Consider the following 27,351-nt stretch of genomic DNA (forward strand, 5'->3'; position numbering starts at 1 on the left):
GCAGAAATTCTGTCTGTAATAACACCCACCAGGTGTTATTTCCAGGTAAGACCCCTCACCTGTGCAGGAAGATTCCTAGGCAAAGATTGCATCAGTCCTTTGGGGTTGGCTGCTTAAGAGAGCAGGAGGAGGGTAGTTACTGGGCAATCATCAGTGTGAGGACCAACCCTGAACATCAAGTCAAATGATTCTCCCATGATCACCCCACTGAGCTAAGTATGGGTGGTGAGCCACGGCCTTAAATTCCCTTTCTTTTTTTTTTAAATTTTTTTATTATTATTTTTTAAATTCCCTTTCATTTCAGGCATTTGATGATACCTCAACAAAAACTATCCAAGTTGTGCAAGGGTGAAATCAGAAAATACAAAAAGCATTACCTTAAATATTCCGTTAATTTGGTTTTACAGGCTGATTTAAAATTAAAATTAGATTAAAGGGACTGCCTCCCTGATCTACATAAGTTGTCTGGAATAAGGTAGCTTTGCAGGGAAAAACCTTATGTTATGATCACAGACATATGTTAAATTATAGTGGGGTCTTTTCTTAAGTAGGGCTTAGGTTCTAAGGTAAGTTCATTAGGCAAAAATCGAGTATAATCAAAATTATCTTTGCAAATCCCCCCCAAACCAATAAAAGTACAGTATACATGATTGTATAGTTACTAATCTATATAGCAACATGATTTTTTAAAATATATCATAAGAAGTACTATGCAGTTGAAGTTCCACAATTTAAATAGTTTTCTAAATCATAATTTTCTTTTTGCCAATTTGGAACTGAGTTTAAATAAGCTCCACGTGCTGCTGGTGGGACATGGCTTTATTACAGAACTAACACCTACTGTTTTGTCTCTGAACAAAGGAAATGATGTGCTTCCTTAAAATGCTTCTTGTAAGTGATTCCAAGAGTCTCAAGTCACCTTCACTCTTGACAGAGGAAACTTGGCTTCACTCATGGAATAGTTACCCTTCATCCAAGAAAACTCTATCTATCATCTTGCAAAAAAACAATTTTACTTTGTACATCATTACACCCTTTCCCAAACACTAACATATCCACATATATTCTTTGGGAAATAGAGGCATACTTTCACTTTTCTGAAACACAAAGGGAAAAAGACTTGCCTTAGATAACAATCCCAGTCAGATATTAAATAGAAAACAAGTTTTACAATGTAAACTCTCTTCTCATCACTATTCATCCTCATCATACAACTTTCAGCAAGTAATACCCTTTCCACTCTCCATTTGAAATAACCAGTCACCTACCAAGGCAATAATGTAGCATAATTTTATACCTTTATTGTTTTATGCATATTATTTAAGCTTTTTTACCCTATTATATTTAGATGAAGAAAAAATACAAATATCTTTAGAAGATTTCCACTTGTTCTTGTCTGAGCAAAGTCATGAGCAACTAAAATGACTTCTCACATCTCATTGTTCAAAGATTTTGCCATCACTTATCCTAGAACATCCCTCCTTGCCCCTGTGAGTGCTGACAACTTACTTCTAAGCCTCCAAATAAAGAGTGACTTTAACACTGAGAAAATGATTTTGATCCAAGATAAAACTAACAGCAAGGTAATTGGGTTATCCATTAACATTAAATATGCCTTGGTTTTCTAGTGAACTTTTTAAAACACTTTCTTGGAATGTTTCTATCTCTGTGTCCATGATCTGCCTGACCATTATCAGGTCACTCAACTGTTTCATACCTCAATTTCCCGTCCTTATAATGGGAACGTGAGTATCAGTCTTCAGCTCCTTCATCCCTGTGTCACATAGACCAGTTAGGGATCCTTTTACAAGTTATGGAGAAAGATCTGTGTATTTAAGTGTGTGTGTTTGGAAGTGGTGGGAGGAGATTCTGTGGACAAGTATTATGCAACCTCACTCTAATATTAACTATTCCTTATGTATGAAACAGAAGTTGCTATAAGGTAAGTCTTTCTTGGACATCATTTAAGAACTTTAGCTGCTAAGGTAACCAAAGAATGCCAGTATTAGTCAACTTATTAACCAATATTAAGATTACATGACAGTAAAATGAAAAAGTTCTGAAAAGGTGCCATATAAATACAGGTATGGCTTACATTTGAAAGAAGTAATGATGATAATTAATGTCCAGCTAATAGAAGTGGTCAAGATTGGAAGTGCTACTGCTGGAGGTTAAAGGGATTAATTAACAAACTAAAGTGAAGAAAGAGACTGACCAGGCCTTGTCACATCAGTATGACAAAGAAGTACTTTTCAACTATATTCACAACTCTATCCCAAACCTTAGTCCACCTAAATGCTGACTTTTCCCATAAATTCAGGCCCTTAACAGTATAGTTAAGCAATTCTGCTTTATGTCAACATGACCTACCCTATTTTAATTATTGTGTATAATTTGCATATGAACTGCAGTAAATATCATGGTCATATGATGCCAGTGGTAGGAGACTAGAACAACGTTAAGTTTTTTTTAAAAAGTTCAGCCTGATAGATTTACACTGTCTTATCAAGACTTCATCATCTGAACACCACATTTAGAGGAATAGGACTGATTAGAGGACTGCTGAGTCTGCCTTCAAATAGAGTTCAGTTCATCATGTTCAACAGAGTTACCAGTCATTATATTATATTATTAAAACATAAATGAATCTGTGTCAATTTATTACATGCTATGGATCTATGAAAAAAAGGTTTTGGCAATGTACTACTGGAATAATAGTCCTAAGGTAGAATGGCAATTGTTAAAATTAAACAAGTTTTCAGTGATTAATAGGGTCTGAGTGGGTGTATATAGATATATGTATGTGTGTGTGTGAACCCCAACTTCTTTTTTCTGATGCTCTGCGTTCCCACATTTACCCTCTGTAAACAGCACACCCTTGCTCATTCCGTTCTGTGTGGGTGTTGGTAAAAGTTTTACTAAATAGTAGCACTCTACCACACAGGCTTCATTACTTTTATCAACCAGCATGATCTGGTCTGATGTATTAGTCAAGAGCCGTGATCTATTTTTATGGGCTATCATTATGGTTCTTTTCAAGCACATATTGTAATAATTATTCTCTCAAACAGACTTCTACTAAAGCCCTGTGTATATTCTTTTATCATACATCAAGTGGGGGGCAAATTACTCAGACATGATTTTAGCCAGGTTGTTCCGCATTTGGTCCTCAGAAGTCAGGCCTCATCTTCTCATTTCCCATTCAGTAGTTTTACTAGCTGGGATGTTTTAATGAACCAGCTTTTGCTTGGCAACTGCCATACTCCAGGCTTCACTTGCATAAAGCTGCCATAGTAGGCGTTCAATAAATATTTGTGGAATGGATAATGAATCCTGAATCATCACAATAAACCGTCTCAAACAGCTTGCTTTTTTCCTGCTCCTAAGGCAGTGGTCCTCAAACTTTTTGGCCCATAGCCAAGTTTTCAGCAAGGCAAGAGGTTGTGCAGGCCAATAATTCCACCTGTTCCCAGTTATGACCAGAGAAAAAATCTCACCAGATTCAATGGAAAAAAAAGTCAAAGTTGCTTTTGGTGAAAATAACAGGCTAGTTCTCATTAAATTGCACATGTAAATTACAAATTCATTATGAATTCAGTCTATTAATACTGTCATAGACACTGAAACCACTAGAGTCCAGTCTATTAACCATGTGAGGATTGTGTATGGCACCCAGAGAGGGTCTTTTGAGTAATATTGAGTGAGCCCATATCTTTGGTTAAATACGGTAATAATTGTGGAGGGAGCTGTCTAATCATTTAAGAGTTTCTTTATGAATAGTACTACTTTTTTGTTCCTCTTTTCCAAAGTTCAGCTTCAGTGAACAAATGCCTCAAGAGTCTAATTTCCCTTCAAATTTTTGGAAAACAATACAAAACCCTAATAACAAACCCTAATGTTGTATAAAGCAGCGAGTAGAGGCTTTTCACAGTCGACAAGGAGATGACAGGTTTGATTTACAATTCAAACCCTAAACTGCCACTGGATTCCGCTGGCCTCTCAATGAGCAAGAAACTCTTTCATTGTTCAGTGTTTGACCCCACAAATTCCTCCTGGTCTAAAATGAGAAATCTTCCACAATGGCTGATGCAATCCATTCAAATGCTTTGCCAGGCATTTAGGGATATACTTGGAATTACCACTTCGTGGAGGGCAAGCACTGCAAAACACAAATGCTATAAAAAACTTGTATACTCTATACAAAATACTGTCAATATGTCTTTTAAAACTTACGAGTCACAACTGAGCCCAAAAGGGAAAACCCACATCATCTGTTTTGCTGGAATCAGCTAAGAGTGATGCCTCTCCATCTAAATCATGGTAGGCCATTACTGATTCTTAGTTCACAGAAAACTTCAATCTCAGTGGAATGGCCCAAATTTCCCCAATAACAGCAAATAGATTCATACAGTGATATGGGATTTGGAATAGTAAGACAGTAAAAATGTTGTTTTAATCTGAAAATCTGGCATGTGCTTTTATCAACATCAAAAGTTCTGGGAACTCCAAAGCCACAAACGGTAAATATAAATAAGTACGGATAATACTGATACAGCCTCATCAGCTCTGGCATTCTTAATCTGGACATGAATGCATTTAGACATCTGAAAGGGGGCTTGCATTTTAATAGTGATGTTAACAACCTCCATCAGCCTTTATTGCCCTACAATGAGCCTGGAATGAGTCGTCTTGGCAAGACTCCTGAAGCAGACCTTCTCTACCCCACTGAGGACTGCAGAAAGGGTTCTCGAGGAGGAAACAGGTCCTTCTTAAAATGCCAAGGTCACAGGACAAACATCTTGAGTTCCTCACACTGTGTGAGAGTCCATACCAGTCTTACTTTGTTTCTGCAAACAAAGGGTATTTATTAAAACTAAATTAGTTAATGGCATAGTCAATTTATACTTTGTGTTTCTGAAAAAAAGCAAATATGTCTCTTAATGTCTTGGTTAGAAAGGCAAAGATCCACACCCAATAGTAACCTAACACAAATTCACTAAATGCATACACTAAAGTATTTTATTCTAAGATGCCTGATTCTACTCTAAAAGCCAGGGTGCAGGATGGTTCTTCCAACATGTGGCTCGCTATTGGAAATGAATTACATATTTAACTTGAGGTTGACATTATTTTGAAGGATACGGTAACTTTCTCTGTTTTATTTGCTCATCTGTAAAACAGGACCGTTTTAGTAAAACATTGTAAATTAGGACCATTTATAGAGATAGTAATTGAAAATATAAAAATTTGAAAGTATTTTAATATTACTTAATATTATTTTAATATCATATCTTCAAATAGAAAAATAAATACACTTGAATCTCAGCTCAAGAAAATCAATTACTTTGTGAGTGTGCCTTTGTATCCATCTGCCTGTGTGTGTGTGTCTCTTTGTTTTACTGTGTGTATCTTCTCTCTTGAAAATTCTATGTCTCTATGTCTGTTTCTCTGTGTCTTTGTCTTGTTATATATGTCTTTGTCTGTCTGTCTGTCTGACGCACACACACACACATTTTATCAGATGCGCTCTTACTAGCTTTACTGGTAAAAAGATCTGGTATGCTTGTTTCCTGTTTCAGCGTTATTCTTGAAGTGGGCTGCAGCTAGAATCTGAATTTCATTGGGCTATTATTATTTGCAGCTGTGTGACCTTTTTAACCCTGCTTTTAAAGTGACATTTCAGCCCTCAAGCTTGAAACGCCTTGAATGCTGCAAAGTTTTGAAACCAGAGATTTACACGGGGAACAAGACCAAGGGTGGGACTCTACCTTCTAAGCAAAAACTTCAACAGAACTTGGCGACAATGGGGTGTGTTGTTGGGCAGTTAACATCCCCAGGAGTCCTCAGCTTTAAACATACCACTTGCAGTCATCTCATTCCAACCAGAATATCATTGTCCTTAAAAGATTTCCACCATCCACTGGTATCTCAAAAGTTCAGAGTCCCACAGCCTGGATCACAGACCTCTTTAGGGTTGTTTCACAGGCTGCATCACTCTGAAGGGACTGTCCAAAAGTCCTTTCGAACCAAGCCTATGGTTCCCAGGAGGAGGATTTCTTTACAGCTTTTGTCTCTAGAAACTCACGGGGCCTTACAACCGGTCCTCACAGGAGAGAGAGCTGGGGGCTCGCGTCCTCTCGTGTACTTTAGCAGAGGTTTGTGGTTTTATTTATGTGGCGTTTATACTGTGTATGAAAAAAACATTCCAGTGGGATTGGGTTTTCATATGTTAGATTCCTCTTTTTTTCTTAAGTTTTCCATATGTTTCTTTGGATACGAGCTCTTTTCAAAGTTACCGGCTAATTTCCACTTATGCTTCACACAGTCCTGTCTCATAGCTCTCCTACCTATGGGTTCAGAAGTTCAGAACATACTTGCTAAGCAACAGTGTGGGGCCTTAGAGGCATTAGTCTCCGCAGGGTGTGTGTCTGGGCCCAAGGCCATATATCTAAGTCCCTGTTGCTCTTCCTGCCCTCACCTAGCACAATACATTTTTGGCAGGACACACCCCATTTTGATGAAAAGTTTATTTGACATGCAGGTGGTTAGCTAAACACTAGCTTAGAGATTCTCAAGTTTTGAAGGAAATACTGAATGTAACCAAATCACCTGCTTTGTTTCTAATGAGACTGAACCCAACATCCGAAGGCAGGCTGAAATCCAAACTCTTCCTTTTTCCCTACTCCCAATATGAACAAACTGATGAGAAGAGAAGAAAAAAAAATTGGAACAAGAAGTGATTGAGGGTTCAGCTGACCTTGTCATCTGTACCTTCCCAAAGAGTCTTCCCCTGTGATTTAAAATAATTGACCTAAGAAATAAAATAATTGACCTAAGAAATAAAATAATTGACCTAAAAAATAAAATAATTGCCCTGTGAAACTCTGAGGACAAACTATGATAGTAAAGAAACTAAATGCAAAACTGGGTATATTCTTCATTCTGGTCCAAAGCAACTTGCCTTTAGAAATTCAAGAAAAAATTAGCAGTAGAAAGAAAAAGTTCTTTCTTTTCCTTTCTTGCTCTACTACAGTAAAATTTGACTTTAAAATTGTAACCCATTCCCAAATGGGATTACTCTGTCTCTGGGTAATTTTTCAGACATTTTGAGTGCATGTGGTTTTTAAACTGTTTTCATTTAAAATGATTATTTTTAAATATTCTGAAAAATCACAGCTCTCTAGTCTTGGCTTGCTTTTCACAGATTCAAATGATTTTTATTGACTAGAACTGTTTTCTTTATATCTTTATTCTATATAGCTACCCTTACACCTCCAGCAACAATATATGCTTGGTCCATCTAATGCATGGGCTGAAGAATTCTTTAACAAAACATCTGAGAAGTTTCCTTCTTGTGCATGAATCAAGGCTACAGAATGTGACACTGTATGAAAAACAGCGCTGATCACACCAGACCTATCTGCTTTCTGCAAGGCCTATTTCATCTGAGTATCAAATCTTATGATTACCATTGCTGACTTACTAGGAAAAGACATTTGAGAGTTATGGTATCAAACCAAATGCTTTTTTTCCTTGACTCTAGAATAAAGCAAGGCATTCCCAAGTCCTACCCAAAATAGCCAGCAGTTACATTCAGAGCCTACCCCATCTCACTGTGTCAGTTAAACACAAGGTAAAAATACACTCAAAAGACTTGATTCAGACTCACACCAGTCTGTGTGTCAAATGTCAAGCATATCAACATTTGACAGGACTAGCAGGTCACTTAAAGGCCACGTTATGGCAAAAATCTTTAGTCATCTGAAGAGTTTGTCATCATTCTAATAAAGTTCCCTCTCTAAATACAGGCAAAAGGCACATGCTCATCTGCCTTCCTAGAGAAGGCATAATTTTCTTGCATGGCCCAGCAAGAGGACATGCGAAGCCAAGTTTTAATTGCTGCTGTTTCTGGGGGTCACCCCAGTATAAATTTAATAGGTGGGGGTCAGGGATACAAAACATTCTGTGATGTGCAGAATGGGTAGTCCTGTGCAACACGAATAGTGCAGCTTTTGTGAGAGTAAATCATAATATGAGTCCTGCTGCCCTCTGGTTTAGAGGTAAATAGCAGATAAGATAAGAAAATAGTAAGAAGGAGACAATGAAAACAAAATCAACATACAGCAGAGAAAATGAAAATAAGAGACTAGACGCATACCCACCTCTTTATACTTTGCAAACAGCTCTGGAAAACACAGGCTGAGTTAAGCTTAGGATGAGGCTAGATTCTATGCCAATAAAAACTTTATGAATATTCAAAAAAGTATGTGAAATTATCATTCCCTCTCAGTGTGAAGGAGGACTGGGGCTTTTGCCAAAATTTAACTAAGCATAAGCATACACTTTCAGGTTCAATCCAGAGCAGAGACAGATGAGTAAGCTAGAGGAGACTTTTTAAGTGAATTACCTCGCTTGGTTACCTACAGCCCCACTCTCCCATCCATTCACCACATCGTTCTAAGCAGTACTGACTCAACAGTAGCGAAAAAAGCCTTGGCCCAAGGTGGAGATGGCTCTTGTTCAGATGCCCTTTCACTCTTGATAATTGCCTTGTTTATTTTATATTATTGCTGAGGACAGTGTCATCAAAAGGACCATGTTTTGTTTGGTTTTGATTTTCTTTTCCTTTTAAGTAGAATGTCTTAAGCTTCTAAATTGTTTTCATGTTAGTAGTTATCATCAGCCATCAGCTCATAGAATACATACTAGGGGAACACTGGCCTCCTAACCAACTTCAATACTTATTAATAGGCCAAAAACATGTTCATTGATGCATATTCCCTGGTGACTTAGATGGTAAAGAATCTGTCTGCAATGAGGGAGACCTGGGTTTCATCCCTGGGTCGGGAAGATCTCTTGAAGAAGGGAACAGCTACCCACTCCAGTATTCTTGCCTAGAGAATTCCATGGACAGAGGAGCCTGGTGGGCTATAGTCCATGGGGTTGCAAAGAGTCAGATACAACTGAGCGACTTTCACTTTTCACTTTTTTTCATATATATATATGTATATGTGTGTGCATATATATATATATATATATATACACATACATACAAATACATACATATATAAATAAACACACATATGTGTGTCTAAGTTTACTTAGTGATAAGCAGGAGTGTGTATATATGTACTCACACACATATTACAGAGATTATTTAATCTCCATAAACTAGCTTAAGCCTCAAAACAGAGGCCGAGCCCTAAACATAACTCCAAGGAGGCCACTGAGCTCCAAGGAGGCAGAAGAAGAAAAGTCAGGTCTGCCTCACAGCATAAGTTCACCACAGTTAAGGATCATTAAACTTGTATTTTAAAAGTGCAGAAATCAGATGTATTTCTGAGAATCAGTAAGTCATTTCCACCGACTAGAAAAGTCCTTCATGTCTTTCTCAACTTCCTATTAAACAAAAGAGCCACTCACTGAAGCCTATAAACCCACTGCAACAACCTGGAAAAAAGGACACGGAAAAAAAAGGCCTTTTCCTTGAACCACCACCCACGAGAGGTTACACTGTACCAGACTCCAATTCATCAAAAGGTCCGAGTCATTAACAAACAAAGAGGGGCCAACTCCTTCTCTCCCCAGGGCTCGCCCCCAGACAACAGCTCCATTTTTCAGTCAACACTCCAAATCAGCACGGGAAAGGGAAAGGACTTCTTTTTTAATGCCCCTGCTTTCTCAAACCTGGGACCTTTCCCCCCAGCCTGACTGTGGGCTCTTCGCTAAGGGGCTGGAGGTCGGGTCCTGGGAAACAGCCTGAACCTCGACTCTTAGAGAGGGAGAGTGAAGGGAGGCAGGGTGCAAGTGGCATCCAGAAGGAATCTAGAGGGGGGCCTATCAGACATTTCCATTGAAAGGCTTGGTAAAGAGGAAGGAGAAGCCCCCAAGCCCACATGGGTGAACTCCAGATCTTCAACGATCCAATTTGAGGATTGTCATAAGGCTTTGTTCACAGTGCTTCAGGGAAAGTGGCTTGTGAACAGTGATTGATTACCTGTCACCCTGAACTTGTTCCAAAGTAATTCAACCTAGGCAAGCAGTGGGACAGAATCAGAAACCAAGGACACTGGTCTCATTCACTCATTCTTTCCTTGCACAGTTACTAGGCACCTAGCAAGCACTAAGCTCCATGCTAAGAACAGGAAGGCTCCACAAAAAGAGCCCCTGCCCTTGCAGCAGCGACCATACGGTAGGGAGGGGACACATGTACAGATGTCTATAGAGGAAGGCAGAATTTTAAAGGCCATAAATTAGTTTTAGCAAAGTGCTATGAGAGGTCAGAGTAGAAAGCAAGGCTATTTCATTAACTACATCAACTACAGCTAAACATTCCTCTTGATAAGATATTAATTCAAGGAACAAATATACACACACAAGCACACACATACACCTTGAAGCAATCTTTTAACTGTGCTAGAAGTAAGGGTTTTTTGTTCATTTTAATTTGGGCTTTATTTTGCTTTTAATTCTGATAAGTAAGACTACATTGGGCTTTCCTGGTGGCTCAGGTGGTAAGGAATCTGCTTGTAATGCAAGAGACCTGGGTTCAATCCCTGGGTTGGGAAGATTCCCTGGAGAAGGACATGGCAACCCACTCCAACACTCCCTTGCCTGGAGAACTCCATGAACAGAGGAGTCAAGCAGGCTACAGTCCATGGAATCACAAAGAGTCAGACACAACTGTGAGATTAACTTATAACTTTTTTTTTTTTCAAGACTACATTATTTACCATAAGCCTAACACTGTGGCCAGAGGACCAGATATATGTTAGGAATATCAATAATTGAATCTCAGTTCCCTTGCTTACTAGCGTGTGATCCTGGGCAAATTACTTAACTTCTCTGAACATTACTTTTCTCACTAAAAAAGGGACTATGGACAATATTGGCATCAAGTGCCTCTGGGGATACTGAGGTGATCAAATGGATGATATTTCAAAAGAACTACATAAACTGTAAAGTGCTATGAAATGTTGGCTACTGTTTTTCTCAGTCACCTTGTAGTAAGCACATGGAATTGCTGAGGTAATAGATGGTGCAAAGAGTTATATCTACACTTGACAGCATGTGCAGAGAGATGAAGGATTCTAAAAGATGTTGGAGGGGATGATCGTCAAAGAGAGCCTGAGCTTTTATGCTTCTCAGATAATCTAGCAACTACCAAGCCAAACCTTAACTATATATCAGCTTTTTGCTTGTAGGCCCCCAAGTAGATTTACCTTCTTGGTCTTCTAATTGAGATGCAGTGTCAAGAAATGCTGTGGAGTCTGGTCAGTGTTCAAACCCCAGCTCTGTGACATGCCAGCTGACCTATAAGCTTGGGTAATGGGTCACTTGACCCTGGGATAAACTTGGCTATTGCTGGCTGAGCAAGCCCGGGAGCATCAGATACCTCGGCCTGGACTTGGAGGAGCCAGAGCTAGAGAGACAGATGAATTTGTTTACTTTCCTGGAGTCCTGCTCCCGAACACAGACATGAAGGGAAGGCTCCTTGCTAGGAAAGCCCACCGCTAGAGCCTGGCCACGCTGTCCTTACCATCCAGACTCCAGTCATACTCATGGTAGGAAAAGAGTGGAATCTGGAAGGCACTTGGGATAAACTGAGAAACTCAGTGTCTTCTTATCAGTGGGTGCTTTTAGGCTCACCTGGAGTCATCAGAAATAAGACTAATACAGACTAAAAAGATTAATATAAGACTAAAGGGTAAACGGGATCAAAAGGTTAAAAAATGCAGTTGATGTAAAACAGACACAAATTTTGAAAATATTAATTATATATATATATGTTTATATATGTGCTAAAATAAAATCTGAAAAAAAAATAAGAGTAATACAGATTATGACAATGTTTACATGCACGCTCCACTTGGGCTACCAAAGAAGAAATCGAACCCTCCTTTTATCATTAAATTTTCTTCAGCAAATTATATTTTCCTTCATTATCTTATTGCCTATTCTTGTTTTGCTCTTCTTATTTTTTCTTTTCTTCTCTCTTTTTTTTAATTCCCAAAATATCCCAGGTGATATTTAATATAAATACTTTGGATGGCAAAGAGATCCAACCAGTCAATCCTAAAGGAAATCAGTCCTGAATATTCATTGGAAGGACTGATGCTGAAGCTGAAACTCCAATACTTTGGCCACCTGATGCAAAGAACTGACTCATTGGAAAAGATTCCAATGCTGGGAAAGATTGAAGGCAGGAGGAGAAGGTGACGACAGAGGATGAGATGGTTGGATGGCATCACTGACTCTATGGACATGAGTTTGAGCAAGCTTCGGGGGTTAATGACAAGGAAGCCTGGTGTGCTGCAGTCCATGGGGTTGCAAAGAGTCAGACATGACTGAGTGACTGAACTGAACTGAACTTTGAATAAGGCAGCAAGAGTCAGATGTAGGGAAAAAAAGTCACAGCACAAATCAAAAATCTAGTCAATTCAACCACTTGGGAAAATGGGGAGATGACATCTCAATAATAGCAACACTTCCTAACCCAGGACACTGGGTTGTTCAAGATGATTAGACCTCTGTCCCTGAAAGCAGATCACTGGCCCTCCAACTGGCTCCAGCCTCATACTGGCAGAAAGGTCAGTATGTAAGGAAAGACTGAAAAATTTTGAGGGTTTTTTTTTTTCCTTAATGCTTGAGAGTAGTGAGAATTTTACTTAATGAAAATATCTCTTCCATGTACCACCACATCCTAAATTGTCAGCCATTTTTAATCTCAGGAAAGCATTTTGCATCAAGGCTGAAAGAAAACCTTGATGAGATACAGCTTTGATTTATCTTCTCCACTAAGTGCCTCTGTAGGAAATACAACCAGATAAAGCTGTTCAAATATGAGTTAGGATGGCAAAATTCTCAGTAGTTTCCAAAATCTTCAGTTTTCCTATCCACCTTTATGACACCCACATCAAAAGATTTCTGGTACTCTTGAAGTGATGGGATTATTTAAATAATGACATCAAGCTAATGTTGGTAAGATGCTTCAAGGAACTCAAACACAAGTTGAAAGTAGTAATATCTTTGTTATTTCTCCATCTGTCCTCTACTGTTTCCAAAGAAACAGAAACAACCACGTACACAAACACACATACACAAATCTTCCAGACACCCAAGTTAACCAATGTCTCCTCTCTTCCCTAACCACCAATCAGCCAGTCACCGGGCAAACACCTCAAGCACCAGGCAAGGAAAACATGTTATTTTTTTGGGCAAGCCTTAACTTCACTGCCTACAAAACACGGCCCCACGGGGCACATCCCACACATGGTGAGATTAAGGCTCCCCCTCTCTCACTGGAAACCAATAGTTACCTGTCAACACCCGCGGAAACTGAGGTCAGGATTCACGAGCAAGCACCCAAAGTCCAAGCTCACTGATTCTCAAGATTTCTTATCCAGACCAGTACTCACATCTAAGCTATCACTGCAAGGCTTCTCCTGCTAATAATACACAAAGAAAGCTTAAAAAGGAGTAGCAGACAAGAGAGCTTCTCTCCACAGAGCCTCATCCCCCAGCCCCTCAAAACCCAGCAGACTTCTGAGATTTCTCTCAGAATGAGAGAAATTGCTCCATGTCAGTGCTGGACAGTGAGTCAAGCTGGTATCTTGATATCCCCTGAACCAGGCAATTCAGTGAGCCAAGATAAGAAAAGGAAAGCAAAACAACAACAAAACCAAGCTTCAGATAATCCCTTAAAAATGAGACTGAATGCGAAGTGTTAGTCACTCAGTCCTGTCTGACTCTTCGTGACCCCATGGACTGGGTGGACCCCATGGACTGTAGCCCTCCAGGCTCTTCTGTCCCTGGGATTTCACAGGCAAGAATAGTGGAGTGGGTAGCCATTCCCTCCTGTAGGGCATCTTCTCAACCCAAGATGGAACTCGCATCTCTTATGCCTCCTGCATTGACAAGGGGGTTCTTTACCAGCTGAGTCATTGCTGCTACTGCTGCTGCTAAGTTGCTTTAGTCGTGTCCGACTCTATGTGACCCCAGAGATGGCAGCCCACCAGGCTCCGCCGTCCCTGGGATTCTCCAGGCAAGAACACTGGAGTGGGTTGCCATTGCCTTCTCCAGTGCATGAAAGTGAAAAGTGAAAGTGAAGTCGCTCAGTTGTGTCCTACTCTTAGCGACCCCATGGACTGCAGCCTACCAGGCTCCTCCATCCATGGGATTTTTCCAGGCAAGAGTACTGGAGTGGGTTGCCATTGCCTTCTCCTGCTGAGTCACTAGGGAAGCCCTAAAATGAGGCTTTCAGGAGCCAAATTCCACAGTGCACACAAGCCACTTTAAGGCACACCCCACAGCACTCATCAGAAATCTTCAAAGTACAAAGTCACAGGCCATGGTCAAGGACCCAGAGGTGACAATGAGACACTCTCAAGAACATCTGGCCAAATAAGACAGGCTCGAGGCCTTTCCTAGCGGTGGACAGTTGCCTGTGTCTTCACTAATCTGCTGACCTCAGATTCCTGTCCTGGGGCTGGTTGCTTTGAGCACAGATCTCACTCATCCAAACCCAGTGCAGGGTTCAGGTTTTAAGGGGACTGAAGAGTCACTTTCTTCCCTTATATTCTCTGTCTGCCTTCAGAAGACTTGTCAGTCTTCCAGCAAATGTCTCTGGAGGACATCAGTAGGTAAGCATGAGGGATAGAGTAGGAAAGGAGATAGATGAGGTCCTGGTTCTCATGGAGAATAAAAAAGAAAGTAAGCAAACACTACAGAAAGTAAGGGAACACCATCAGCACACAAATCAAGGAAGTGACCAAGAAAAACAGCTGCACATTTTAGAAAGTTCATTGAGAGAGAGAAAGAGGGTAATGTGATAGAGAAAAAGGTGGACTGAAAGAACATTTTTGAAGCAAAAATAACAAGTGGGGCTACATAAAACTAAAAAGCATCTGCACAGCAAAGGACACTATCAACAAAATGAAAAGACAACCTACTGAATGGAAGAAGATATTTGAAAATCACATATCAGATAAGGTTTTGTTAATAAATATTCAAAACATATTATGACCTCATACAACTGAACAACAAAAAACAACCCAATTAAAAACTGTCAGAGATGAAAAGATATTTTTCCAAAGAAGACATACAAATGACCAACAGGCACATGAAAAGGTGTTTAACACTACTAATTATTAGGGAAATGCAAATCAAAACCACAAAGAGTTACCACCCCATACCTGCTAGAATGACTATTGCCAAAAGGGCAAGAAATACAAGGGTTGGTAAGGATGTGGAGAAAATGGAATCCTTATACATTGTTGGTGGGAAGGTAAATTAGTACAGCCACTATGGAAAATAGTATGGAGATTCCTCAAAAAATTAAGAACTACCATATGATTCAAAAACTCCACTTCTGGGTACTTACCCAATGAATATGAAAACACTAATTCAAAAAGATATATGCACCCCTATGCTCATTGAAGCATTATTTATAATAGCTAAGATAAGGAAACAGCCTAAGTGTCAATCAATGAATAAATAAAGATGTGAGATAGATAAATATATATATATAGATTTATACATACACATACCTAGTGATACATATACATACAAATATGCGTACACACAAAATGGAATACACTCATGCATAAAAGATGATATCTCACCATTTGCAACCACATGGATGGACCTTGAGGGCTTTATCCTAACTGGAATAAGTCAGGTACAGAAAGACAAACACTGTAAGATTTCACTAATATGTAGAATACAAAATAAATAAATAAAATAAACAAACCAAACCAAGCAAAAACAAACACGTAGATACTGAGAATAGAGTAGTTGTTACCAGAGGGGAAGGGGCAGAGGTAGAGCAAAAGGAGTAAAGAGGGTCAGCTGTATGGAGACAGATGAAAACTAAAAATTTGGTGGTAAGCATGCTATAGCATATATAGAAGTAGAAATATATATGGTGCTCACTTGAACTTATGTAGTATTATAAATCGATGTAAACTCAATAAAAATACTTTTTTAGAAAAGATCATTTTCATTAAGATAGAGAAAGTGCATCAAATACAATTTTAGTTTCTCAGTAGGTCAGATTTATTTTGGTTTGGTTTCATTTTTACAGAGTTGATTATTTCAAATGTACAGAAAATTTATCCATTGAAAGTTCATCAAGAAAACTCTAAGAGTCCATGAATTTGCCTTGACTTTTGCAGGCAAGTTCCATCCTCAGCAAATTTCTAAGCATCCCTAAATTTTAGGGTTTATTAACTTGTTAGATGAACAAAACAGTTCTTTTCATACAGCACTCTGGTAAAGACTGAATGAGGCAAATAGTGACTATTAATAAATCATAGCTCCATAGTACTCTGTAGTGCTTAAGAGTATTTGGCTTCAAATATTTTCTTTCATTAATTATCTGCATGACCTTAGATAAGTCACTTAACCTCTCTGTGCCTCAATTTCCTCATATTTTATAATAATGGCACTTTCCTTATATGGATATAAGAGTATATGAGGATTAAAGGAGTTAACATATGTAAACAATTTGGAACAGTGCCTGGCACATGGTAAATGCTATGTAACTGCCAGTTCTCATTACTATTATGAAATCTAAATCTAAAACTTCTGAAAAGCATATGGTTACATAATCATGTAAATATGGTTTATTTTATGGTGACAAAAATAACAAGCAAGAATAGCATGGCATTTTAGTATCACTCATTGGCACAGACATTAATTTTTATTCATGAATAAACTTGTTATGTTTATGTGACAAGGAAAAATCAAAGTCCTAATTCCTTATTTGTTTCCATATATTAAACACAAGCTATAATTTCAGGACTACCCAGCCAACTTAATTGCCTAAGTTAATTTCTCCAATAAGAATTTTCTTTGTCTTCATTCTTTTTGTTATTCCTCCAGGGTAGAACAGAATTCAGTAAATCTCCATGTGTGTTTGTTGATGTATGTAGTCACACCGCATGGCAAGCATAAGAGGGACTCAGATTGTTGGTGTGTGCGTGCCTAGTCGCTAAGTCATGTCTGACTATTTTCAACCCCATGGACTGTATCCCATCAGTCTCTTCTGTCCATGGGATTCTCCAGGCAAGAGTACTGGAGGGAGTTGCCATTTCCTCCCCCAGGGGATCTTCCTGACCCAGGGATCAAACCTGTGTCATTGGCAGGCAGATTCTTTCCACTGAGCCACCTGGAAAGCCCCTCAAGTCATGCATTACATATCAAACACAATTTTTACCAGAAGCCTAATAAATTACAGATTGGTTAGGCAGATCTGCCCTTGCCTCAGACAAGTAAGACCCCATCCTCCTTGTCTCTAATCCGAGACCCAATCAAAGCTTACTCTCATCCTCATCTAATAAGATCAAGCTTATCTTGTCCAACTACACAAGTCATGCTTGATTCTATCTAACAACATTCCAAAGAACTCACCAACCAGATGCAGATGGAGGACCTGCAGTGATGGTGACCATGCTCCCATGAAGGATTAGACACCATCTTTAAGATGTTGAGCAGCGTCAGCACATAGGTCTCAATTCAGGCCTCTGAAGCAACCTGAGACAAATAAAATCCATCCCAGAAATGAGCTTAGCACCCCGTACCCATAGCTTATCAGCCACAGCAGTTCAGAACCTCATGTCTATTCTAAGGTAAGATCTGCTGCTCAGACACTCATGACTTCTGTTCAGGGCACTGGACACTGTCTCACTCTGTTCCCAGGCTCTATGCCCAGATCTACTCTCTGCCACAGCTTCTTGAGTTCTGACCTTTGAATCGAACTGTTCCTTGCAGAAGCATGTAATGACCGCATAAGGCCACCTGCCAATCTTCATATGTTCTCATGGTTTAAGGGCTTCCTCATCCTAGGGATCAAAACTCCATCTCCCAGTAACTTGCAGTTACTGGGCTCATCCCATCCCAGGGGCCCATTCTGAAGTATAATCTTTTTTTTAACATGGCAGAGTTTCAAATATCTTCAGGCCAATCAAGACTGCCTGCCACTCCCTACTTCTCTTAGGAGGACCAAACAGCTCCAAGTTGCTTGTGGTGCTGGCCTTTAAGATGTTCCTGCTTTGACCCAACCTCCTTCCTAGGATGCAGCCTGACCAACTTCACATGAGCAGCTTTTCTCTGCCATCAATCCTAAGGAAGCTCTGCAGTAACTTCAACACAGTGGCCCCCAAAAGTCGGCAATGTGGGAAATTCTGGCTGATGGGTAGGTAGGCTGCTGATGTGATCTAGGGTGACTTCTATACACTTCATATCAGCCCACAAGAGCAATTCCTCGTCTGTCTACAGTAGGAAAATAAAGAATTCCAAGTGTTACCAGGAGCAGTAACCCATTTTCATAAATTCTCAAAGAGGTCTTGGAAAACAGGCGCTGCATCTGAACTATGTACTGCCAGAGTTGTGGCCAAGAATGCAAGGAAACAGAAGACAGGATTTCTCAGATTCAAACCTGGATAGTATTAAATCTTTTCCTTTCTAGATGTATAAAAGGACAGGGGGAAAAAAGGGGGGGTGGGATAAAAGGTTGTACTTGTGTGTGCTACCCTTGCCCATGGTTCCAGGACTGGAGTCAATCTGCATAATGCCAGCATCAGCCCTAAGGACCCTCCCTCACTGAGAAGACGGTTCTTCTCTTCCTCTCCCCCTCCAGATCCATTCTCTGCACCCCTACCCTGTGTCCTAGAAGGCCACCCTTTGCCAACTGCCCCCAAATCTTCTTAACTGGAGGGAGGAACAGGAGAGGAGTCAAGGGCCCACTCACGGCATTGCCTCTCTTCTGGGGTTTGGGTGGCGGTGATGGTGTTCTCCACATATGGCAGGCAGCCCCTTCCCAGAGCCAAGGCCTCCTCTGTGGGTTCTTCCCTTGGCCCCCTGGCCCCTCCAGGTTCCCTGGTAGCCTGCCCACAGCTGTGAAGTAGTCCCCTCACTACACTTCCTTTCACTATCCCCCAGAGTGCCATCTGTTCCCACAGCGACCCTAGCAGATATAGTGGTCTCTGTCTGAGGACTGCTTAATCATGTTCTCATGCCTAGAACTACCATGACCATGAATTCTCCTAGATCAGAACCTAGATTTACAAGGCCTTGACCTAGAGACTCAGAGGATTTCAGAATTCTCTGGAGAAGTCAACAGACCAGAGAGATGTTGTTTGACCACCCTGGAAGGGCAGCTCTCAGAATTCCAGATGAAGAAAAGTCAGACACTTGAGACACATTTAGAATGAGAGAGAAAAACTGGTTTGGAAATGTTTTCTCAGTAAGTGATGTCGGTCTTACAGTACGAAAAGCCAAATCAAAAAGAAGGCAGGGAAGGCAACAAATATTTATTGCTGTTTATTTAGTCTTCATCACAACCTTACTGAAAAAGTATTTTATTCTCCCTACTTTACAGATGAGAAAATCTGAGAAAAATAACTTCTCCAAGGACCCAGCTAGGAGAAAAGGTCCAGGAACCAAACACAAACGTATCATCTGCCAACCCCAATACCAGCTGTCTTTTCTCCGTCCTAACTGCTTTTTTCTTTTGAGCCTGATTGAAACTTTCCCAAAATCATCGGTGAACCATAGTAGCCATAACAGATACTAGATATGACATTATCTTGAGAAACATCATCATTCTCAATTTTAACAAAGTACCAAGCTAAAAACCTCAGAGCTCTTGTTTTTCAGTCATACACTTAAGATAAAAGTGATCAGGTAATAACTAGATGGAATTTTCTAGAAAGGCCACAAAAGAAACATAAGAACCTATTTATTTTAAGAATGCTTTTTATAAATGCAGTTGCTTTTTATGCCCTCCAGGTCTGTTTTTATTTCATTTCTCCAACTTGTCCAAGTCTGGTTTCTCAGTTGTCCTTATTTTGACTGTTTCTGCCCCAGGAAGGTGCTGCAGGTTCTGTGAAATCATTGCCTTTACAGCTGTGCTTGCTACTTTGCAGAGAGGCAAGAGAAATACAGTCTCTCTGCTTCCTTTTTAAAACCTGACAGTCACACTTTCTCCACTTCAAAGCCACACCGTATGACCTCAGCAGGCTGACATAAATGGACACTCAAGTAAGAGATTATTCATTCAGTGGCTTTTTCCATATGGGGGAGAAAAAGAGCCATTCGTTAACTTTTGTAAGGTTTAACAGTTTACAAAGCCACTTTCCATACATTAATTTAATTTGGAACTTAGAATGATTTATGAGATGTATTTTTTTTCTCACTTTGCAGATGATGAAACTGAGATTTAGAGAGGGAAAGTAATATGACTAAGGTCACACCATGAGTGAAAAGCAAAGTTAGGACTTGAATTCGGGCCCTCTGCCCCTAAATACTAGGCTATTCTTACAACAGAGCAGAGCAACCAATTTGCCAGTGATTCTACCCTTGGGGGAATTACACACCAGTGGCTCCTAAAAATACATTTATGATACAATTATACAAGTATTACTCAAGAAAGCTCTAGGCCCTATGGGGTGTTTCCAAAGATGGGGAGGAGGTTGCGCTCTTACCTTGGAAGCTGGAAAAACTATATCAAGCACCTTTCCAGCACCCTCTGCCCTGGATGAAGCTGCAAAACCCTCTGTGCTGTATCCCCAGTCCATGTTCCTAGCATAACCCTGAGACCTAAGCTTAAGGCAGACTATAGAGAATAATCTGGGTAAATTCAAAACATCCTCCTGTCCTACTCTCTACCTCTGCAGTACCTACCACAGTCTCATGGTTCCTGGAACTCTCCTGAAACTTCAGAAGTCAAGACATTTCTCCACTCAGCATCCTGTACTTGGGACCTTAAGACATTCTATATGAAGAGGTGACTTTGAAATTCCTCTTCTCCCAAGCTAACACTTGGATAGGATGGGACTCAGTACCTCTTTCTAAAGAATTCTGCTCTAAGTGTCCAGGTTATCTGGGTACAGTTACCAGTTCCACTACATACCAATTGCATAACCAATGTGAGCCTCCATTTCCAGACAGCATACTACCTACCTCAAAATGTTGTTGTAACACATGAAAGTAAAAGTATAAAGTACTTAGCAAACTATCCAGCACATAGTAAGCACTCTATAATAGTTATTATCACAGAGCTACATAGATATGTCTTGTAGAAGCTCTTATTTTCAAAAAATATAATTTTGTCATAATAAATTGAAGCAAAAGTAAATATGTAATAAAAAACTGTATGTGAACAAGTTAGATAACCTAGATGAAATGGACAAATTCCTAGAAAGACTCAAACTACCAAAGATGACTCAAAAGAAAATAGAAAATCTGCCTAAACCTACAACAAATAAAGAGACTAAATTGGTCATTTAACAAACAAACAGAAACTTTCCACAAAGAAAAGCTCAAGCTTACATGGATTCAGTGGTCAATTTTACCAAATGTTTCAAGAACTAACACCAGCTCTTCTCAAAGTCTTCCAAAAAAATAAAGAAAAAGGGACATTCTCCAACTTATTCTATGAAGCTCTTATTATCCTGATACCAAAACAGACAAGGACATCACAAGAAGGGGAAAAAATGCAACAATATTTCTTATATAGATGCAAAAATCCTCAATAAAATGCAAGTCAATCAAATCTAGCAACATACAAAAGTATTATATACCATGACCAAGTGGAATTTATCTGAAACGCAAAGTTGGTTTATCTTCTGAAAAACAATCACAATAACATCAAATTAACAGAAAAACAGAAAAGAAAAAAAAATGATTATCTCCAGAGACAAAGAAAAAGCATTTGACAAAATCCAACTCTTCCATGATAAAACATTCAAAAACTTAGGAATAGAGGGTGACTTCCTCAACATGATAAAGGAAATTTACCCCCAAAACCCTATAGCTGATATCATATGTGACGGTGAAAGATTAAAGATTTTACCCCAGGATCAAGAAAAATGATATAGGATCTTATCACTTCTATTTCACTAGAGGTCTAGCCAGGATATTTAGGCAAGAAAGCAAAATTGAAGTTATCCAGATTTGAAAGAAAGAAATAAAATGATCTCTAATCACAGATGACATAATCTTGTATAAAGAAAATATTAAGGAACCTGTCAATTTAAAAAACCTATTAGAACTAATAAACATGTTCAACAAGTTTGTATGATACAAGTCAATATATAAACTCATTTGTATTTCTGTATGCTCTGATCAGAAAATAAAATTAAGAAAACAATATAACTTACAATAGCATCAAAATAATAAAATAGTAATAAATTTAACAAGAGGTACAAGACGAGTATACTAAAAACATCAATATACCATTGAAAGAAATTAAAGGATAAATAAATATATGGAAAGATATTTCAAGTTTATGAATTGCAAACTTGTTAAATGGCAAGTTTATCTTCATGGCATCTTCATGGCAATCCAAGTCATGATCCCAGATGCCTTTTTTGCCAATATTGACAAGTTGATCCTAAAATTCATATGGAAATTCAAGAAACCCAGTGTAGCGAAAACAATCTTGAAAAAAGAAGAACAAAGCTGAAGGATTCACACATCCTGATTTCAGAACTTACTACAAAGCAGCTGTAATCAAGACACACAGATCAATGAAATAAAGAGTTTAGAAATAAACCATTACATTTATGGTTAGTTGCTTTTCAGGAAGGATATCAAAACATTCAATAGAGAAAGAAGTCTTTTCAACAAAAGGTACTAGGACAACTGGATATTCACATGGAAAACAATAAGGTTGGACTCCTACTTCACACCATATACAAAACTTAACTCAAAATGGATCATAAAACTGAATATAGGAACTAAAACTATAAAACTGACAAGAAAACATAGATATAGATCTTCATGACCTTGAATTAGACAATAAATTTTTAGATATGACACCAAAAGCATAAGCAACAAAACAGAAAATAAACTGGACTTTGTCAAAATTTACAACTTTTGTGTTTCAAGGGACACCATCAAGAAAGTGAACACAACCCATATGATGGGAGAAGACATTTGCAAGTCATATTCTCAATAAGGGTCAAGTATCCAAAATACATAAAGAACTCTTAGAACGCAACAATAAAAAGACAGATAAACCAATTAGAAAGAGGACAAATGATATGAATATGCATTTCTCTAAAGAAGATATCCAAATGAAGCAAAAACACATGAAAAAATGTTCAACATCGTTTGTCCCTGCTGCTGCTGCTAAGTCGCCTCAGTGTGTCCGACTCTGTGCGACCCCACAGACGGCAGCCCACCAGGCTCCGTCATCTCTGGGATTCTCCAGGCAAGAACACTGGAGTGGGGTGCCATTTCCTTCTCCAATGCGTGAAAGTAAAAGGTGAAAGTGAGGTCGCCCAGTCATGTCTGACTCTTAGCAACCCCGTGGACTGCAGCCTACCAGGCTCCTCTGTCCATGGGATTTTCCAGGCAAGAGGACTGGAGTGGGGTGCCATTGCCTTCTCCGAAATGAGATGGATGAAACTGGAGCCCCTTATACAGTGTGAAGTAAGCCAGAAAGATAAAGAACATTACAGCATACTGACACAAATATATGGAATTTAGAAAGATGGTAACGATAACCCTATATGCAAAACAGAAAAAGAGACACAGAAGTACAGAACAGACTACTGAACTCTGTGGGAGAAGGTGAGGGTAGGATGTTTCGAAAGAACAGCATGTATATTATCTATGGTGAAACAGATCACCAGCCCAGGTAGGATGCATGAGACAAGTGCTCGGGCCTGGTGCACTGGGAAGACCCAGAGGAATCAGGTGGAGAGGGAGGTGGGAGGGGGGATCGGGATGGGGAATACGTGTAACTCTATGGCTGATTCATATCAATGTATGACAAAACCCACTGAAATGCTGTGAAGTAATTAGCCTCCAACTAATAAATAAATAAATAAATAAATAAAAACAAAAAAAGCAGAGTGAGAAATCACATCATACCCACTAGCATAGCCAAAATCAAAAAGACACAAACAAATGTTGGTAAGGTAGAGAGACTGCAAACCCCCAAACACTGGCAGTGGGACTATAAAATAAGGCAGCTACTTTGGAAAATAGTTTGCTAGTTTCCCAAAATGTTAAACATAGAGTTACCATATGATTTAGCAGTTTCACTCTTGGGTCTACACCTAAGAAAAATGGAACTATACGTCCACATAGAAATTTGTATGCTTGTACATGAATGTTTACAGTAGCATTCTTGGTAATAACCACAAAGTGGAAACTATCTAAATTTCTATCAGCTAATGACTGGATAAACAGAACATTGTCTATTCTCATGTTTAAATATTATTTGGCCATAAAAAAGGAAGAAAGTACTGATACATGCTACAACATAAATGAACCTCAAAAATATACTAAGTGAAAGAACCCAGACACAAAAGGCCACATATTGTATGATTCCATCTACATGAAATATCCAGAATAGGCAAATACCATATTGAGAGAAAGTAGGTTCATGGTCGCCAGGAGCTGGGAGGTAGGGAATTACATGCAGTGACTGCTAACGGACACAGGGTTTCTTTTTACAGTGATGAAATGTTCTAAAATTAGACAGCGTGATGGTTACACAAGTCTGTGAATATATTAAAAAAACACTAAATTATATAGTTTAAAAGGGGGAGTTTTATAATATGTGAATTATATCTCAATAAAGCTGTTTTATATACATTTTAAAGTCTACAAGTGGGTTCAATTTGAAAACTGGCAATGGATTTACAAGTTAAGCTGAAAAGGCTATAAGGCCCATATCTTCCGAAAATCAGGATACATTCTGACGTTAGAAGTTTCTGCTTTTTAATTTAAATGAAAAGGCCTACCCATTCAATCACAATGAATCATTTTACAAGTCATCTGTCAGGAAAGTGTTACAATGACACGGAAATGGAGCTGTCACAGAAAATTCTAGAGTGTCCTCATCTCTCAGTCATCAGTCCACATGAAATATACATAATCCACTATTCAAAAAACACACACTAATTACTAAACTCTAACCATGATGAGTTCATGGAAAATTGTGACTACAAAAAGGTATTTATGTAGGAAAGTATCACTCATTTTCTATTCTAAACTCAAAGTATGAACATTTAAAGACCACCAAAGCTAAAACAAACACCCATCCAAAAAACCACAATAATCAGACTATCTTGCATTGTTGATTGATGTCTAGTATAAAAGGTACTGCATAAACAAACAATGGTTGAACGAATAAGTGGATTGTTCCCTCATCAAATCACAAGTGTTCTTTCTCGCTGGAGTATTTCGTCTATCTCCTCCTGTGATTACATCTTTGCTAACACTGGGTATTTTTACAGGCTCTACATCTCTTTGATACCCCTTCCTCTACTCCTTCCCTTTTCATGCTTTCTCCTCCTTTTTCTACGACACCTCTCTCCTCACAGCTCTCTCTCTCCTCTCTAAACCACGACATCGGATCAATGGTCAGTGTCAGGCACCCAGTCGTATCCAGCTCTTTGCAACCCCATGGACTGTGTCCCGCCAGGTTCCTTGTCCATGTGATTCTCTAGACAAGAATACTAGGGTGGGTTGCATTTCCTCCTCCAGGGAATCTTCCTGACCCAGTGACAGAACCTACATTTCCTGCGTCTCCTGCACTGCAGGTAGGTTCTTTACCACTGAGCCACTAGGGAAAGTGAAAGTCGCTCAGTCGTGTCCGACTCTTTGCAACCCCGTGGAGCCACTAGGGAAGCCCCCTCTGATTAATGGTCAAATCTTCTCAATTCGACTTCTCTTAAACCTGTCCACTTTTCTCCATTTCCATGGCCACCATCCCAGGTAAACCATGTTCATCCTTATCATGTTTTCTTGAAGCAGCTCATAGTATGCACTGCTGGCCTCTATGAAGAACTTACTGGGCAAAACAGCTCTCATTTCATCCTCAGGGTAACCTTCCTAAGTACATCTTGTCATTATTCTTTGTTTTTAAGATAAGAAAATATAAACTCAGACAGGTATTGACAGTTGAGTCTGTCCAACTCCACAGCCTTCATCCTCTCCCCATCATCCCATCCTGCCATATGGCCATGTGGCTGTCTGGATGACACTTCTAAAACTCAAAGCTGAACATGGTCCTCCCCTGCATACAACCCTTCATTGCCCTCTAGGATAAATTACAGACTCCTTAATAAGGTTCTGCCTGGTGTTGTTCTTCTTAACCCTCCTGTCTTACTTATTGCCAATTCCCAAGAGTCCTTTAAAAATCACCTTGGCTGTCACCACTTCCATGATAGACACCACATCTGAAAAATTAGCTAGGAGACCCTTTCATGGGTTTCCTAGCCCCTTGCCCTCACCTCTGTGAAAGCCATTGGAAGGCAGAACATCAAATAATCAGAGTTAAAATTGCAGGCTTCTGAGTCAGACTGTTGCTGACCAGGTCTGCTGCTTACCAGGAATGTGATCTTGTGCAATGTACTGAACTTCTCTGTGCCTCAGTTTCCTCATCTCTAAATTACGGATAATAATTGCACCTGCATGGACTTCATTGACTTGTTATTTTATAAATAAAGTAACACATGTGAAGCAATTAGATATCTATATAAGCACATATATATCCATATGTAAAGTTTTCCTTTTTAACTGTTTCTCTATTATCCATTTTTATTTATCTCTGCTACTTCTGCCAACTTTCATTTCCTTTATATAAAATTTCATATTAGTGGGACTTCCCTGATGGTCCCAGGGTTTAAGAGTTTGCCTTGGAATGCAGGGCATGTGGGTTCAATTCCTGGTTGGGGAACTAAGCTCCTACATGCCATGGAGCAACTAAACCCACATGCCATAACTAGAGAGTCCGAGCGCAGCAAAGAAAGATCCTTTGTGATGCCACAAAGATCTTGTGTGCTGCAACTAATATTCAGGGCAGAAAAATTAATTAATTAATTAATTTTAAAAAAACAATATCATATTAGTGATTTTCCTAACATTTATAAAGGACTTAGTTCTTTTCCAGTTTTTTTCCTTCAGCAGTTCCTCAATTCTAAGTCCTCAGGCAATTTTGTGAAGTAAGCAGGACAAATTATTTTATAGAGACATCAAATGTCTTCATAAATGAATGCAGTGGGGCAGTTGTAAGGGTCAGATGGTGAGGTTTGATAAGGGCAAGGGCTGTAGAAGACACAATGACAGTGGCAGGAACCACAGCTGGAGGAGAATCATTGGTTTCAAAGTTCTATTCATGCCACTCATCAACTTCTCTGAGCCCCTTGTATAAAATGAGGATAGTGACACATACTTTACAAGATTTGTAGTGAGGATTAAACAAGATAACATATATGAAGCATCTGTTCCATGCTAGGAACACAGTAAACATTATGTTTACTATGTAATACTAGATAGTAAACATTAGACAATGACAACTGTACTTGACGGGCAAAGTCACTGCCAGTC

The 27,351-nt window shown here is 39.2% G+C and overlaps 1 protein-coding gene across 1 annotated transcript in view; it reads right to left on the reverse strand.

Annotated features, from left to right (window-relative positions):
• The window catches only part of CREB5 (cAMP responsive element binding protein 5), a 426,112-nt gene that overhangs the window by 348,947 nt on the left and 49,814 nt on the right, over positions 1–27,351 (reverse strand). The gene's annotated exons all lie outside the window — the stretch shown is intronic.

Source organism: Dama dama, chromosome 18 (assembly GCF_033118175.1).
Source record: "Dama dama isolate Ldn47 chromosome 18, ASM3311817v1, whole genome shotgun sequence".
NCBI lineage: Eukaryota > Metazoa > Chordata > Mammalia > Artiodactyla > Cervidae > Dama > Dama dama.